Source organism: Ovis canadensis, chromosome 8 (assembly GCF_042477335.2).
Source record: "Ovis canadensis isolate MfBH-ARS-UI-01 breed Bighorn chromosome 8, ARS-UI_OviCan_v2, whole genome shotgun sequence".
Taxonomy (NCBI): domain Eukaryota; kingdom Metazoa; phylum Chordata; class Mammalia; order Artiodactyla; family Bovidae; genus Ovis; species Ovis canadensis.
In genome coordinates this window covers 27,270,951-27,283,740 of record NC_091252.1, presented here as the reverse complement: position 1 = coordinate 27,283,740, position 12,790 = coordinate 27,270,951, and the positions used below count along the sequence as shown (strand labels likewise).

The window sequence follows — 12,790 nt, the reverse complement described above, 5'->3', positions numbered from 1 at the left end:
GGTAGATATAAACTGGTCATAATACTTTGCAAAAATGACCCTATAAAAGTCTAATGAATTATATTATGTTAGACTATGTAAGATATTATTAAGGTCATAAGTTATTAGATTTTGTCCAAAGGTAACCAATATAATAAATAATAACAGAGTGTAAAATTTTCAAAGAAATATATCATGGATTATTTTTATTGCTAAGAGAAAAAAATTATTTGGTGCTTTGAAAGTGGTGATATTTATTTATATTGTTCTCATTTCAGATTTTCAACAGAACACTTTAAAATGGAGTGCTCTTTTATTATAATATCAGTTTTACCCCTCTTGCTTCAAGAAGTATATCCATACTCAGAAGAGTTTTACATCCTAAGATATAAATTGGTCACCCTTTATTTGGATAGCTACCTGATGAGCTCAATGGATTTTTTGAGATCCTTTTAAGGTCATTGCCTTATTGTAATTGTGAGGGAAGAATGATTACAGTATAGAATAGCAAGAAATTCTTGATAATTTCTTCTCCTCATCCTTTGAACCCTATTGAAGTTTATGCTTCATTTATTTTGCATTACAGATAGCTTTATTTATACTTGTCTAACTCCTTCATTATTCTGTTTTAAAAGTAAGGATTGTGACATATATTTTAGGTTGGTGCAAACATAATTGCAATTTTGGACCATGAATTTTAAATCATTAAAATGTGCTTAAACACATCTTTATTAATCAATATAGGAACCATTACAATCAACACAATTTTGCCAGTAAGAGATAAGTTTGTTTACTCCTATAGAATAAAAATCTGTGCTTCAGGATTCAAAAAACTCTTGGAAAGCATTTTCTGCCTGCTGCTGGTTGTGGAGGCATGTTTCCTGTAAGAAATTGTCAAGATGCTTGAAGAAGTGGTAGTCAGTGGCAGATGAAAATGGCAGATGAGGCAAAAATTTTTAACCCAATGCATTCCACTTTTGAAGTGTTGGTTGCATGACTTGCATTGTCGTGGAGAAGAATTGGGCCCTTTCTGTTGGCCAATGATGGCTGCAGACCTTGCAGTTTCCAGTGATTCTCAGATGTAATGGTTTCACTGGGATTCAGAAAGCTGTAGTGGATCCGATGGGCAGCAGACTACCAAACAGTGACCATTAACTTTTTCGGGTGCAAGTTTGGTTCTAGGAAGTGCTTTGGAGCTTTTTCTTGGTCCAGCCTCTGAGGCGGTCATCACTGGCTGTCGTATGAAATCCACTTTTCATAGCATGTCACAATCCAATCTAGAAATGATTCCTTGTTGTTGCATAGAATAAGAGAAGAGGATACTTCAAACAGATGTGGGGTCTTTTTCTTCCTTCCTTTTTTTTTTTTTTTTTTTGGTCAGCTCATGAGATACCCACTTACTGAGCTTTTTCACCCTTCCAATTTGCTTCAAATGCTGAATGACCAGAGAATGGTGGACATTGAGTTCTTCGACAACATCTCTGGTAGTTGTTGGAGGATCAGCTTTGATGAAGGCTCTAAGTTGGCCTTTGTCAACTTCCAGTGGCCAGCCACTGCATTCCTCATCTTCAAGACTCTCGTCTCCTTTGCAAAACTTCTTGAACCACCAATGCACTATATGTTCATTAGCAGTTCCTGGGCCAAAAGCATTATTGATGTTGCAGGTTGTCTCTGCTGCTTTATGACCCAATTTGAACTCGAATAAAAAAAATTGCTCAAATTTGCTTTTTGTCTAACATCATTTCCCTAGTCTAAAATAAACATAAAATATGCAGGAAGTGATAAGTCATTAGTAAAAAAGTAATGTGAGAAACACCCATAAAATGCCATATAACATGACCACATTTGTTTAAGTACGTATTCCAATATCAAACAGCAAAGTTCAACAATGCAAAATGGTGATCACTTTCGCACCAACCTAATTTGGTGCAATTTTCTCCTTTCTTACATTGTTAAGAAAAGTTATTTTCATCTAAAAGGGAGACCACAAAATTTGATGAGTTGAGTTGACTATCAGAAGAACCACATAAAACCCACTCATTATTAGCTAACCATGTGACTGATATTTAGTAAATCACTTTTAAGCTGGTTGTGCCTCAGTTTCTTCATCAGTAAAATGAAGGAGTTGAACCAGGTAATCCTGAAGTCACATATTCCAGTTCTAAAATGCTGCAGAGTATATGATCTCAATAACAAAGCATTGGTCTTCCCTATTAACGTAACTGCTAGAAATCTAAGGAGCATGTTTACATCCCAATATATTTGGATTTCATGTGCTATCAATCATCTAAAACCTACAAAATGGTTTGGATTCCAGAGTTTTATTTAGGCTCTTTTCATTAGCAAATGTGCTGAATTGTATTGGTTTAATGTGTTCTGATCACTGCTCCTACTCTGTGCCAAGACTAGGCAAAGGAATCCTTCCTGGTAGATTAAGTCACTTTAGAGAGATGTTGTGCCTCCTGTAAGAATTTTTGGATCGCAGTACTCACATTACCTTGCCATGTTTCCCCAGGCAGAAACTTGTCTGGTGGTGCAGGCAAAAGAATTCAAGATGAAAGTTTTGTTTTGTACTCTTGCTTGTTATCTTGACTTTGCAACCTGTACTGAGTCAAGGGGTCAAGCTCCCCTGTCCACTGCCCCGCACCCCCAGCTTATCTCTTAGGGAAAAATGAAGGGAATGCAAAAGGAAGGAAGTGTATACCTGACTCCCAGGTACACAAGGTAAAGACCAAATGTGAGTAAGGGTTCATTTTGGATTAATTGTATTCTGCAATAATGTTTCCCAAATGCCTAAAACTACAGATTTTCTTTAGCTCTACATTCTGAAACAAAGCACACACATTCCACACCCACACACACACTTTGCAGAGCTGTACTTTGGCACCAAGGGTGTGACTCCGAAGTCATAATAAACAGAGTAGCCAACAAAAACCACTTAACGAGGCCCACCTATACAGTGTGACCCGGTACAGGATAAGCCTCACTCAAATATTTCACCTGGCAGGGGTTCAAGTTCTGAAGCTGAATGGGTTTGCTTTTGTTTCTCACTAAGTTGGGAAGAAAGAGGGCTTGTTGGGGAGGAGGAGGGCAAAGTAGGGAGGAATGAGTTAAGTCCTAAGCATCTTTAGTTCTTTTGCTTTGCTTCTTTTCAAACAAATACACCACACTGAATAGCATGTGGAAAATTGGCATTTCCCGTGAATAAAAATTAACTGGCAAACAACAAAAGAAAAAACAGAGGAATGCTGTTGGATGCTGTTTGCCTTGTCTTGTCTTGTCAGAGAAAGGACACGTGTGAATCAAATGGTTTAAGATGATGAATTTTACCTACACATCTGGCTCCTGTTCAGATGTCTTAGATTTCTGAGTCAATCTTGCTTACTTGGGTGGGTTTTTGAAATTTTTTTTAATAGATTTTTTTTTCCCTGTAAGTTAAGAATAAAAAAGGAGAGGACCATAAAAGTAGTATGGGTGAAAAATTATTCAAATGTTCCACTTCAAAAAGCTTCCTAACTTTTGTTTCCTTCGGGGGAAACATTTTAAAAATTAGTTAAAAAGCCAGAAAACCAATAAAAGTATCTGTAGAGTTCTAGTCTTTGGAGAAGATTCCTAATCTGGTATTTTCAAATGAAAGCACATCTTTTTAAGAAAACACATAAACCTTTTTTCAATATCAAAATACTTTTTTTCATGCACAATAGTATCCCCCACCCAATATGCTGCATGAACTTAAGCTATTTGAAATCAAGACCCCATTTGATTCTAGGGAATTTAGAACTGTTTATTTATCTCTTGTGCTGTGAGGTTATCCACTGACCAAATGTGTTTGGTCCCAGTAAAAAGCTGGAAGTGAGACTTGTTCCTTACTCTCTTCCTTGGAAGCATAAAACCATCTGACACAACTTATTTCATTTGAAGAAATTATCCTCTGAATACAGAACAGACACCACTTGCCATGCCAACTCCATCATGACTTGTGGTGGAATCAATTAATCAAAGCAGGTATCAAGTGAAAGAACATATGTTCAGTGACAGAGACCAACCTTCCTGAAGAAGAGCTTCAGGCAAAGTTGCACAAGCTTATATTTTGGTGACAAGGATGTCAAACAACTCATCGCATACGTAAAATAACTCACAACCAAGACCTTTTCAACAATACCAAAGTCATGGGGTTTTCACTACTCTCCATATTATTAAATTATAATGACTAATGGTGCATTTCAAACAGTGTTTAACTTTCAAAATAACTGGACATTAACTTCAAGGAAAAATACATCATGAAGGGAATAAGTCCCCTACAAATGATACTGCTCAGTAAGGCCATACTTCATAATCTGATATGATGGCTCAGGTTAGAGCCATCTGAAAGGCAAGAACTTTAGAATCAGAGACTGGCTGAGTTGTATGGGAACTTAGGTCACTCAGCGTAATTATGCTACTTAATGAATGAAGAAACTTAGTGATAGCAAAAGACTACCCAGCAAGTTATGAGCAAAGCTTGATCAAGACTCCCAACTCCTAGTACTATGTCCATTACATTTACAGCATTTTATGTAGTTTCTGGGGTGATATACTTGTCTTCATTTCATACCAATGTCTCTGGCCTCTGGCATTAAGAGAGAAGTACCTGGGTTGAAGCTGAAGATATGAGAATGGATGGCGCACTAACTATCCTTTGGAAATAGTGGCAGTGTCTCTCCTGAGCTCAAAACCATACAACTGCTCACTCTAAATAAGAGTAGAGTGAAAGGAATATTTTACTGTCTTTTGAACAGAACCAGAAGCTCAGTTCCTAAGAAGTAAATATTTTCCCCAATGATTTTCTCATTTTGATGAATTTCTGCTGTGTGTGCATGCTAAGTCACTTCAGTCATGTCTGACTCTTTGTGACTCTATGGACTGTAGCCCACCAGCCTCCTCTGTCCATGAGATTTTCCAGGCAAGAATACTTGAGTGGGTTACCAAGCCCTCCTCTGAGGCATCTTCCTGACACAGGGATTGAACTCACATCTCTTAGGTCTCCTGCATTGGCGAAATTTCTGTTAGAAGGTGGCAATATCTTTCTGAAGACAAATATCCCTGCAAAAGCAAAATTAAAAAAAAAGAGAACTGCTGTTATATTTTTTTCAGTGACCTGTTTTTCAGTTTAGTCATTGTGTATGTGTGTGTGCATACAAACTAAGTGAAAGTACTTTTAAGTATTTGGATTACAAATTTAAAAAAGAAAAATTAAATATTACAAAGGTAACTTTTATGTTCTAAAATAGATTCATTCTATGATGGTTTGATTTTATTTGTTTAAAATAAAATTACAAGATTTAAAGCAGAGCATATTCAGCAGACTTTGAAAGGTTCATAATTGTTTACTGTAGCAGCAGGTGATTAAGAAAGGGTTCAGAAACTATTTTGTGTGGCCCTCCAAATTATTCATCATTTGAATCAGTCCAATGTGTTCAGTTTTCGCAGACCAGCTTAGTATCACTGCCAAATTAAAGCTGGCATCTTGAAAGCTTATTGAATCTTTTTGACCAAGTGCTTTGCAGTTGTTTAAAATTTTGCAAGGTAAGAAAGAATAATTATCGAAGATGGAAAAGCACTTGCCCATGAAAATAAATTTTTAACACTGTTCCTCTAAGAATTGTATTCTGTATGGAAACATCATATTTCTCTCGTATGCCGGTGAATATGCAGCTATGCCTCAACTCAACACTTGTCTTCCTGGAAACTTCCCTCATCTTACTTTGGTTCTTAATAGTTGACTTCCAGTACTACAGAACAGGGTAATTTAACCCTCAAAGGCGCTAACACTGAAAGTATTATTTCTCATCATGGTTTTTAAAGTTTGACTTTATTTTTTTATTGGCTACTTTATTTTTTCTTACCTTATGTTTTTTAAAATTATTTTATATTGGGATAATAGTTGATTTACAATGTTGTGTTCATTTCCAGTATGCAGCAAAATGATTCATTTATACATATACTGTCTTTCTTTTTGGAAGAGACTTCAGATCAAAACCACATATGTCTCTTGCTAGGGTGGTGTGAGAGTCTCATATAGTGAGGCATATTGGGAGGCCATATAGAGGCCATATTGGGAGACAATATTCTATGGGTATCTCACATCTTGTGAGAGGAAGAAATGACTTGCCATGTCTAGAACTATCTTCCCAAGGGTATTTGCATAGCAAACAGCCTTGGCAGGTTGATAATCTCCCTCCAGAGCAGAGGGCAGATTATTTTTCTTCTCCCATATGATAAAGGTAATATCTCCTTAAGGTAAAGTTCAGAGAGGTTTATTGTCCATTATTAAAAAAGCAGTTTCCCTAAACTTGGGATTTATCTCCTTTAAGGCAACCCATTGCATGGATAGCTAATACTCTGGCCCACCTTGCAATGACCTATGGAAATGGGGCTCAAGGAACTGGCACAATGCAGATACTTCAATTACTTCCACTGTTTTCAATAATAAACTGTCCTTTGAGTATGACCCAGTGTCTCATGTCTTCTGTTGGTACTGCCATCCATGAAACTGGCAGGTCAAGTTGTTAGTTTGCAAGTAGGATAAAGTCTCAGTTCTTTCACACTTCTTGACAGGGAGCTGCTAACCCCAGAGTGAATGACCCAACAGAAAAAGACAGAAGCTGAGGTGATTTTTGAAATAGCTGAGAAAGCCACATTTCATTATTTCCATAGGATTCTACTGGCCAGCCTTGATTCTGTGTGGGAAGGGATTAGACAAAGGTGGGAAATACCAGAAAGTGAGAACCATTAAGAGTTATTCTGATACATGGGTATCACAGCTCTTATAAACATTATACAGATTGCAAAAACTTGAGCTCAGAAATAATATATTGATTATCTTTATGTTTCCTGCAGAACTCAAGGAGAAGGCAATGGCAATCCACTTCAGTACTCTTGCTGGGAAGGTCCCATGGATGGAGGAGCCTGGTAGGCTGCAGTCCACGGGATCTCTAGGAGTCGGACACGACTTCACGTTCACTTTTCACCTTCATGCATGGGAGAAGGAAATGGCCACCCACTCCAGTGTTCTTGCCTGGAGAATCCCAGGGACGGGAGAGCCGGGTGGGCTGCCGTCTATGGGGTTGCACAGAGTCGGACACGACTGAAGCGACTTAGCAGCAGCAGCAGCAGAATTCAAACGAGTGACTTTCATATAATATCTACTCACAATACTGTTTTGAATTGCAGCTTCTCTAAATATATTAAATACGGTATAGGGAACAAAATTTCCATATGAAATATGATGAGTAAGTCCATAAAAATATAAAATATTTATCAGTGTACCTTTTATTATCTATTAAACAGAAGAAATCTCATCACTGAATCAGAAGTGGTTCACTAACTAGCCTTGTAAAGATCCAAGATAAGAGATATAACTGACTAGTTTGATTGCCTAATAATTTCTGCTGCATCAAAATCTGAGTATTATAGAATAACATCAAGAAAATAAGATTTGTAGAATGTGTGGCCAAATCTCAAACACTCCACCCACACAAATTTTTCAAGAGTGAGATAAGGAGAATGGACAAAAAGGACAAAAACACTCTAATTCATTTGAATAACTTAATTGGAGAATAATCAGAAAATTAAAGATTTTCTTTTAAATCATTTTTTTAATTTAAAAACATTTTTTAAATTAACTGAATTAACTGAGAGGATAATTTATAAATATTTTTAATATGACTGATTTTAATATTGCTATCATTTAGTTTATCATTGATATATTGATATCTGTATATCAATGTTATTATCATTTATTATTATCAGAAGAAAGCTCATCCAGTTGTTTATGCCAGACAAACATAATGAAAATTCAAAGACTAAACATTTGGTTAAATGTGTGAATATCCACATCATCAGATAATGTTCCAGCTAAAAGTTATAGCATTGAAGGATAATTCACTCAGTCATTAAAGAAAGTATTTTTGTTCAAATCATATAAAATCATTATCACTGCATTACCTTTAATTACCCTTAATTACAAACAAAAATTTTGTCATGCAATGAATTCCTGATGTTTAATGAAAAGTGATATTAAAATAAACTAGATTAAAAAATTATAGAATTAATAATTTAACTGGGGAAAATGATTTGGATTAATCCTTAGATTGCTTCCAGTTGTAATTATAGAATTCAACTGTCTTTTTATGGGCATGTACTAAAATCCCTAAGAGCAAATTGGATTAAGTTGGAGACATAAAATCATATTCCATTTGGGGTCCATTTAAATTTGTAAATTCAAATTTGTAAGTTAAGGAGGGGGAAAAAACATAAAACAAGGCCACTAGCTGTATACAAATTACTTCCTCTGATGCACAAAGAAACAGCAGCCTATCTATCCCCATGCTAGGGAAAATGTTTTACTGTAGGGAACTTCTTGAGAGATGGAATGATACCCAAACATGTTTACTCTATCTCATGTACAATTTAAAGGATTTTCAAAGTTAACTTTGACATATACAATTCTTTCCCTATAAGAATCTTTAGAATCGAATCCCTGAATAATACAGCAGCAACACCATGCACTATTTTTATGAAACTGTAAGACAGAAAGAAAAAAAAAAAGAGAGACTTGAGTGTGGTGGTGTTTTTCATCTAAATATTTATAAATCAAGCTTACATCTTCAAATCCTGAATTATTTTGGTTCATGATATCAGCTAAGCTAATAGAACAGACTTCTTTGAAACTCAGTGACTGAGATTTATCAAAGAAACCTACCATGATCTCTGAAGAAATAATCTTCAAATTCTTATGCAGTTATTCTAGTTCCTGGCCTGGGAGCATAATGAGTTTAAAGCATTAATTAGGAACACATTCCATCTTTTGCCTCCCATGGTTAAACTGTTTAATTAAAAGCCTAGAAGCCTTCTGGGTAAAACAATCAGCACATGGTGTGATCATCTCCCTCTTATTCTCTTTGCTTTGTGCTTTTTCATCTTTTGGAACTTAATTCATTTATTCTAGGACTGTTTGGCACTCTCTACTCAGGCAACAGTAGACAAAAGAAGTCAGTAGTAGTTTGGTTTGTGTAGATTCTCAGCAAGATTGACTTTTGATTGTTGAAGACAGTCATGCACTGCACAAATATTTATTGAGTGAGAACCTGACACTGCTGGATGTTTTGAAACATCTGATGAATCAAACATTGCTCCTTGTTTGCATGTTCAGGCAAGGAATGCTCAGGCAAGAAGGGAAGATGAGACTGGAACACAGCTATCTATAATCCAGAAAATATTAAAGTAAACATTACAACAATGCAGACAGAGAAGAGATTATTTCTCGACAGGAGGAATTAAAAGAAGACACAAGAATCAGGTGGGATTTAAGGTCTACTAGAAAGAATTTCGACTTCCAGAGTTTGAGGAGTGAAAGAATGTGAGGAAAAAAAGAGACAAAGTAGGTAAGGGCAGTGTGGATTACCAAGGAAAAGTATATAAAAGGAAATAATGTGGGAAAAATTGAGTTAAGGTTAAAACAGCGACTGAACTGAACTGAAAACAGTAAAGCTGGACTTTAAATTCTACAGGTAACAGGAAACCATCCTAGCTCTTTTTTTTAGCAGAGTGGTGACATAATCTAAATTTGCTTGAATGCAAGGGAATGAAGGTGGTGAGGCCATTTAGGATGTCAAATCATGCAGGTTCTTGTTAAGCCTTTTCAATGATTTTGGACTTTATTCCAAGGCCAAAAGGAAAACATTATTAAGAAGATTTTAATTGGTGAACTAGTTATTTAGATTTGTATTTTAAATAACTCAGATTATAGTGCAGATTTGATTGGAAAGAGAATGGAAACAAGGAAAAGAAACTAGCCTGCTTCTTGGAGCTTTTAGTATTTACAGGCTGCCCTTTCTGCTTGAGAACCCATTTTACATAATGACAAACCATTCTGGCTTGACTTGGTATCCTCTTTAAAGCATCTTTTTGCTGGTCATCATCTGGTCTCTCACCTTGTGACCATACCTAAAAACTGTTTCTTCCTTCAGTAGAATCAGTGTACTGGACCGACTCACTACATGGCTTCCCCAGCAGGGTGTTTGTGAGTGTGTGTGTGCGCGCTCAGTCACTTTAGTCACATCCAACTCTTTGCGACCCTAAGGACTATAGCCCTCCAGGGTCCTCTGTCCATGGGATTCTCCAGGCAAAAATACTGGGGTGGGTTGCCATGCCCTCCTCCAGGGGATCTTCCCTAGCCAGGGATGAATCTGAGTCTCCTGTGTCTCCCTATCCCCTGAGCCACCTGGGAAGCCCAGTAGGTGGGTGAGTTCAGTTCAGTTCAGTTCAGTTCAGTCGCTCAGTCGTGTCCGACTCTTTGCCACCCCATGAATTGCAGCATGCCAGGCCTCCCTGTCCATTACCAACTCCCGGAGTTTACTCAAACTCATGTGCATCGAGTCGGTGATGCCATCCAGCCATCTCATCCTCTGTCGTCCCCTTCTCCTCCTGCCCCCAATCCCTCCCAGCATCAGAGTCTTTTCCAATCAGTCAACACTTTGCATGAGGTGGCCAAAGTACTGGAGTTTCAGCTTTAGCATCAGTCCTTCCAGTGAACACCCAGGACTGATCTCCTTCAGAATGGACTGGTTGGATCTCCTTGCAGTCCAAGGAACTCTCAAGAGTCTTCTCCAACACCACAGTCCAAAAGCATCAATTCTTCGGTGCTCAGTTTTCTTCACAGTCCAACTCGTGGGTGAGTAGGTAATTAGAAATGCTGCTGTTTGTCATCACAGTTGTTATAGACTCTCTCTCTCTCTCTCTCTCTCTCTGTGGATGTATTAGAAGAGTGTGAGGTTGGCCTATGAATGTGGGTTTGAAACAAAGGGCATCAGGTTTATGTCTTAGACTCAGCAGTCTCAGGAAGCAAGAACTCTGAAACTTTTAAGACTGTGAGAATAGATAGCAGTTACTGTGTCCAAAATGAAAGGGCTAATTAATATTTTGCCAAATGGAGTGGATGCTGGAGCACCCTAAGGCAATGACAGACTTGGAGAATGAAACCTTTTTACAAAGAACCTTAAAGAAATCTTGTGGGAAGAAACCAGGTTGGTAAAGCTACAGCAAGTTAGGACATACATGGCTCCCATGTACTTGCTTAACCTCAGAGAGCAGAGTCTGTGTGCGAATCCCATCACCTTAAATGCCCTATGTGTAGCCACTTTCTATACCTTTGGGTTGATAATAAAGATAGTTGAGCCGATTGTAAATATTTCCTTTTGGTAAGTAGAAATAAATTTTCTAGGGGAGAAAACGTTATAATTTAAATAATTTCCTGCTAGCCTCTTTCTATGTTGTTGTATTGACTTTAAGACCCTATGACTCGAGTAACACTTCCAGTGTGATATGAAATAAATATATTAAAAACATACTCTTCGGGGTGTCAATGTACATAACATGGCAAGAGATTAAGTCTCTTGCTCTAAGTTCCATGGCAAATTGGTGTGGTGCCATTCTGTACACAGTTTATCATCTGGTCAATGGTTGGGTTTGCATTTGTGAGGATAGAGACTAAGGACAAAACTCAACAAAAGAGGACAACTGATGGGAGAGACAAGAAGATGGCTCACACCAAAGCAGTGTGAATAGCACTGTTTTTTTTGGGCTAGCTATCAGTGCTTCATCCCAAAACTCAAAATAATGAGATGTAAGAAAACATTTAGATTATTTGACTCATAAAGAGTACTAACTTTCCTAAGATGACATTCATGAACTGGCTTCAAAGCAGCCATTTCATTGTAAGAAATCTAGCTTAGAAAATTATAAACTGAGGTGCCATTAAGGCCCAAATCCACAATAATTCTTCAAATACTGTTAAAGGTTGTTTGCATCATTTAAAAAGAGTTTTATGCATCTGTCACTGAGTAATCATACACCCAGTCTCATGTAAAATAACTGTATTTGCCAATAGCTTGCAATCTGAATAAAAATAAAAATCTTCAATCAGAGAAACATCTCAAAATGTTTCAACATTTGCCCATATTCATTTTATATTGCTTTTCTGACATTTATTCATTAAGTTATGCACTTTAGAAGTTTTGGCAATGTTATCCAGTGCCAAATAGCATAGGTCCCTGTTCTCAATCAATTTATAGTTTAGAAAGAAAGGCATATAACACATTTGTATATTAAGAAACTTTGTTAGGTATTTCTGAAAACAATATTTGCCCATTTTAGAAATATGTAAAAAATGCTATATGGCAATGTTTTTTTTCACATTTTTAAATATATATGTGGACATTTAAAAAAATGATTTCAGCCTTTGAAGCTGGCTTAAATAGTTTTTTCCACTCTAAGATTTAAAAATGATTCTCCTGTATATTTTCAGAGTATGTTATGATTTTATTCTTACAGTTATATAATTAAACTTTCTAGAATTAATAGAGTATTAAAGAGGTTTTAAAAATGTATCCATCTACTTTTTATTAAAATAATTTATTTATTTATGGATGTGCTGGGTCTTTGTTGCTGCACCTGGGCTTTCTCTAGTTGTGGCGAGCGGAGGCTACTCTCTAGTTGCAGGGCACAGCTTCCCCCTGCGGCGGCTTCTCTTGCAGAACGCAGCTCTAGGGCGTGCGCGCTTAGTAGTTGTGGCGCATGGGCTTAGTTGCCGAACAGCACGTGGAATCTTCCCAGATCAGGGATTGAACCCCTGTCCCCTGCATTAGCAGGCGGATTCTTAAGCACTGGACCATCAGGGAAGTCCCCATTTATTGTGTGTGTGTGTTTTCCTTTTCTTGCCTTCTTTAAAAAAAAATATTTTATTGGTAAATGGTTGATTTACAATGTTGTG

General features: G+C 37.0%; 1 pseudogene; it reads right to left on the bottom strand.

Moving 5' to 3' along the window:
- Positions 1 to 710: 710 nt before the first annotated feature.
- Positions 711 to 1,721, bottom strand: LOC138445074 (histone-lysine N-methyltransferase SETMAR-like; annotated as a pseudogene).
- Between the last annotated feature and the right edge of the window lie 11,069 nt (positions 1,722 to 12,790).